Genomic DNA, 6,000 nt, shown 5'->3' with positions numbered 1-6,000 from the left:
GTTTCTCCAAAAATATCAACCACAAAACCTTACATTTATTTTTGTACGTTAGCCTTTAAAGCAACAGCCCAATCACCGGGGCACTCGACACCATAGCCACTAAAGCACTTTGTAGTGGTTATGGTATCTGGAGTGTTCCTATAATTACCAGTCACTAATGCCTCATTTCCACTGAGCGGTATGGTTCGGAAGGGTTAGAATGATCCAGCCTATTCAGGTGAGTGTTTCCACTGCAAGTCGGACCGCCAGGGGACATGCGGGGTTTAAACTTTAAGTCTACTTTTTATAATTATCTTTTATTTCTATGTATTAATAAAGTTTTATTACTACAGTTTTATTACTACACTGATTGTTCCTGGTGAATCCAGAATCCTGCTTACTTCCTATATCCTCTGCTGGGGATCATACCACCACACGCTGTCTATACCAGAGCATGGCATTGCTCTGGAATATGTAAGTAGGATACCTTTTTCTATTTATATACCATCTTTTTATTGTACTTACTGTACCATTGGATTTTATTGTTATTTTTTTTATATATTTTCTATATACACGATTGTGGAGAACCGGATACCGTACTGTACCATCATCCTTATATCCCGAGACGGGGATTGTACCGTCCAGGCACTGTATGGCAGAGCTCTTAGTAGCTCTGCAAAGTGTGAGTTAGTCTTTTAACAGTTTATTTATGTACTTATATTATTGACGTATTGCACTATTATTGTTTTGTATTTTTTCTTTCTTTTGAGGGTTATATACATCCCCATACCACAGGAATTTCTGTATGTATGTATATACCATAATCACTTTTGATTTATCTTTTACACTATTTTGGCGCGGTTTACCACTTTGTTTTTATATTTTTAGACAAAATGCCTAGCGTGTCATTTGTCGTGAGCATTGACGTTTTCCTGTCCGCCAATTAATGGATTGTATAGTGTGACGCCAGTAGCTTCGCCCCAACCGTACCATACTTTTTCCTATGAACCCACATCTGAAGGTGGCCCAGGAATGGTGCGGTTTGGTTCGGTTGTATGGGCCACTTTTATAATGGAAACACTCAAAATAGCGTACAAGACTGTACTGACCCGTACCGTACCACTCACTGGAAACGGGGCATAACAGTGTCATTTTGTAGCAATAAAAGTGTTGTTTTAGAGAGTACTGGCTTGTTGGTAACTGACTGATACAAAGATAGGAAGGAGCCCACTCACTCTTTGCATTGTAATCACTACAATTAGTTGCACTGTAGCCCTTTTTGGGGGATTGCATGGCTGGACATCCATTGTTCTGAAGCAAGCTACTTACACAAGGTGGCGATAAAATAGTCATGTTCTGCGCACTTGATTTAAATGACTTGTACTTGTACTTCTGTATAACTACTGAACAATTGTTAATTTTCTCATTTAAAAAAAAACAAAATTGTAAAAAAAAATGATATAATCACTACAATTAGCTGAGTTAGTTATTGCGCCGCTTGTTTCTCTTTATATTTACCTACAATGGCTCGTTATAAGTCCTCTGTCCTGCTAATCAATGATAATGTGTACTCTGCCTTGAGGAAACCCTTCCCTCTCGTATAAACTCTTTTGATTGTATGTTTTTGCCCTTATATTTACAGGGCAGTGTATTGGACTTCTTTGACATGTTGTTGATTCTCTCAGATGTGACCTGCTTGATAAAAAAAAATAATAATAAAAAAAAAAGCGCCTTTATTTGTAACTGTAACCCTAGAAGGCATTATTAGTTTTGCTTTATAAATAGGCTTTCTAGGAAAATAAGATATACACATTCTAAGAATAAACCCCAGTTTCACAAGTGGTTAGAAGTGTGTCCTACATATGTTGACAGGCTCAGTGTAAGAAAAAAAAAAAAAAAAAAAAGGCTAGAATTCTGTGAGAGGTGTAAAACAGCAACATATGAAGAACATTTTCTCAAAACATTATATAAGTTATGTTCAACAAACAGGTTTAAATCACATGATTTAAAAATGAAATATTAGGTTACTCACAAATCAGTAATTCTTCTGAACTGTCAATTGAATTGTAAAATACTGGACAGAGTAGGCGAGTTAGAGAAAAAACTATTTAAAAAAAAAAAGAACACTCCAAGCACTATAACCACTACAACTCTGTGCTGTAGTTATGGTGCAAGGAGTGCCCTTGCAGTCCCCAATGTAAGGTTTAAAATGGTTTGGAGTTCTTGGGGTCCCCTGACACCGTTTCACTCCTGAGTGAGAGTCAGAAGCTCTCTGCTTGAGCTAAGCCTGGTAGTTCAGAGCTTAGCTCACTATCGGAGAGATCAGCTGTCACCCTTGGTCGATGAGATGGTCCTTCACTGAAAGATGATGCTAATGAAAGCCAGTAGCAGGAGTGTCCGGCTCTCAGAGTTGGAAGAAGACAGGCAGACGCCATGAAAGAAAGCAAATGTTCTAAAACGGTTTGACAACTTACATCAAGGGGCGGTAGGGCACTCCTGGCACCATAAACACTGTAGCGCACTGTAGAGGTTATGATGCTTGGCAGTGTTCTTTTGTGTTGACAACAGACAGTCCGCTATTTTACAGAACTTTTTAAGCTTAAGAACAAAAGGCAAGTAATGTTTTTTTTGTTTTTGTTTTAAAAACTACAACATTTCAATAACATCTTCACTATATTTTCATTAGCCATTAAAACATGCACGCAGACTGCAATGCCATTCTGCAATCCAATTGTAAAAAAAACCCAACTATTTACATTATACAGGTATTTTGAAAATCTTTATTCCCAAAAATTATTTAATGTGTTCATGGTATGCAGTGGTTAGTATCTACTAAAAGTGGAGCAAGGAAGGACAATTGGTGAATCAGCGACAGATTCATGGGCGCCAAAGGCTCATTGATGCACGTGGGGAGTGAAGGATAACCAGTCTGATCCGATCACAAAGTAAGAGCAACTGTAGTTCAAATTGCTGAAAAACATAATGCTGGCCAGGATAAAAAGATGTCAGAACACAAACTGCAATAGTTTGCTGTGTATGGGACATGATGACCCCTGTCCACCACTGAAAGTCCCTTCAAGAATGGTTTGAAGAGAGGTGGAGCTTGCCTGCCAATGGGATCAGATGTGTCCTGTCTGAGCTCCTGCATCTGGTGCCAGTTCTCCGACCAACGCTTTGCTGTCCCCCCCCTCTGGACCAGCGGGGGTTATCCCGGTCCACACTGGCAACTGCCTCTGACTATTGCTGCCCCCAAGCACCTGCACTGATGCTGATTTCAGACAAGGCGGCTCACCTCAATATGACGGGCAAAAAAATTGCCTCATGCACAGCACCCGGCTGTGGCAGCACAGAGCACGTGTGAGCACATACTGCAGCGCCTGGCTGAGACGTTCAACAGCTTCTAGGCCAAGATATCAGCCCACCTAGAGATGTCCATGCTTCGGTCGAGGAGGGAAGAGAGGCGGGAGGGAAGAGTAAGCGGAGGGAAGAGAGGCGGGAAAAGAGCGGGCTCCTTTCACAGCAGTGTTGCAGCCTCCCACAACGGGCCCACCTGGGCCAAAGACCAACAGGGATGCATTCCCAGCGCATCGGCCACCAACGTGGAAGATCCGACAGCTGCCCATCGTGATCCAACGCCGTCCCCTGCAAGGGAAGAACTCTGTCTCCCATATGAGCAACCAAGTTCGAGGTCCATGGATGCAGGCCTTCATGACAGCCTGGAGCTATGGGGAGGACTTGCTCGGACTCTGCCTCATGATGTCGCCCAACCCCTCAACCTGCCACCAAGCTGGGGCATCGGCTGATCCGGGACTTTACACCCCAAGCAGTTAAAGGGACACTATAGTCACCTGAACAACTTTAGCTTAATGAAGCAGTTTTGGTGTATAGAACATGCCCCTGCAGCCTCACTGCTCAATCCTCTGCCATTTAGGAGTGAAATCCCTTTGTTTATGAACCCTAGTCACACCTCCCTGCATGTGACTTGCACAGCCTTCCATAAACACTAAAGAGAGCCCTATTTAGGCTCTTTATTGCAAGTTCTGTTTAATTAAGATTTTCTTATCCCCTGCTATGTTAATAGCTTGCTAGACCCGGCAAAAGCCTCCTGTATGTGATTAAAGTTCAATTTAGAGATTGAGATACATTTATTTAAGGTAAATTACATCTGTTTGAAAGTGAAACCAGTTTTTTTTTCATGCAGGCTCTGTCAATCATTGCACAATAAAATAAAGATTTAAAAAAAAAAAAAAAAAGAATGTTCATGTATAACCTTGGTCTCCAAATCAGATTGAGCTGTGGGATATGCTGTAACACCAAATCCGATCCATGGAGGCCCCACCTGGCAACTAGACTTAAAGGATCTGCTGCTAATGTCTTTCTGCCAGTTACCATTGGACATTGGAGGTCTTGGGGAATCCATGGTAATCAGAGCTGTTTTGGCAGCACAAACTGGGCCTACACAATATTAGGCAAGTGGTTTTAAAGTTGTGGCTGATCAGTGTAATGGAATATCCATGATATGGAATTGGAAAAAAAAAAATAATTTGTAGTGTTGTGGACATATTACACTATTTGGTCCTATGTTTTATATTTTTTGTAGATTTATCCTTTTGCATTTTGTATTAAGGATTTTGAGGAACCTTGTATATCTACAATAGTTAGTGAAAAGGGCTAATACCTGTTTTTATTTTATTGTGTACCAACTTGCACTGCATGATTCAGAGGGATATGTTGATCTATTTGCTTTATAACCACCATTTTAGATTGTAGGTCTCCTTCCCAAATGGGAGGGAAACTCATTAGTCTACTCTACACCACACCGATTTCCTATATGAAGTGGCTAATTCATTTTTCAAATAATAATTCCAATGCAAAGCAGATTATGCATTCCAGCACGATATGTACAATGCAAGCATGTTTCAAACACGAGAGTAGAGAACAGAATCCCAAATAATATTCACTTCCCCATTAGAGATATATTTTTATCTTTTGGGATTAGGGCTTTAGTTTATAGGCAGCATTCATATCAGACACACAATATTCAAATCAGCTAATACACAGAATTTATATTTGTCACACATGCAGTAGAGTAGTAAGATTTGCAGAGATAATTGTGGGACAAAATGTCTGACAGAATCCACTCTTTGATGGAGGCACGTTCTGTCCTAAAAGCACAGGTGTCAACATATCAACACCACGTATCGAGCCAAAAGGTACTTGTTTTCCCTTTTTGTATATTGTATCCCCTGTTTGGTACTTTTTTATGTTTTGTGTCTTCATCCTACTTTTCTTTACCCCCTTGCGTCACACACACACACACTGCTTATACACACACACACACTAGCTGTAACACACACACACAATCTCTCACACACAGTCTCTCACACACTTAGCTTATAGACAGACACACATACACACACACTTGCTCTAACACACACACACACACTAACTGTTATATACACACATTGGCTCTAACATACACACACAAACACACACTGGCTCTAACACACACACACACTAACTCTTACACAGACACACTGGCTCTAACACACACATTAACTCTTACACACACAGACACACACACTAACTCTTACACATACAAACAGACTTACTGTTTCTTATAGTTGCTAAACAGAGGTCCCGCTGCACTGTTGTAGCTTTCCTCCTCTCTCCACAGCAGTTGGCCGCCAGGATATGATGTCATGTGTCCCAGCGGCCTGTAGCTCAGGGAGAGATTTGCCGCGGTCGCTCCTTGCTGCTCCTCCCCCTTTCCTCAGTGGCTGCATGTTTCCCAGCCAGCTGGATAGATTACTGCAGAAATTGAGCAGCGGGAGCGGAGTTCTCCGTGCTCCCGACGGTCACTCAGACATTTTTGCACCCCTTGGGTCCATGCCCCCTAAGGCGGCCGCTTGTGCCGCCTTATGGTAGCGCCGGCCCCGAGTATAGCCATAAGCCACACACGTTTATCCAGCTCCAATACTGGAAATATACAACTTACCCAGATGCTCACCAACAACCTCC

The sequence above is a fragment of the Pelobates fuscus genome, chromosome 7 (genome assembly GCF_036172605.1).
Source record: "Pelobates fuscus isolate aPelFus1 chromosome 7, aPelFus1.pri, whole genome shotgun sequence".
In the NCBI taxonomy this organism is placed as follows: Eukaryota; Metazoa; Chordata; class Amphibia; order Anura; family Pelobatidae; genus Pelobates; species Pelobates fuscus.
This window is presented reverse-complemented; position numbering follows the sequence as displayed.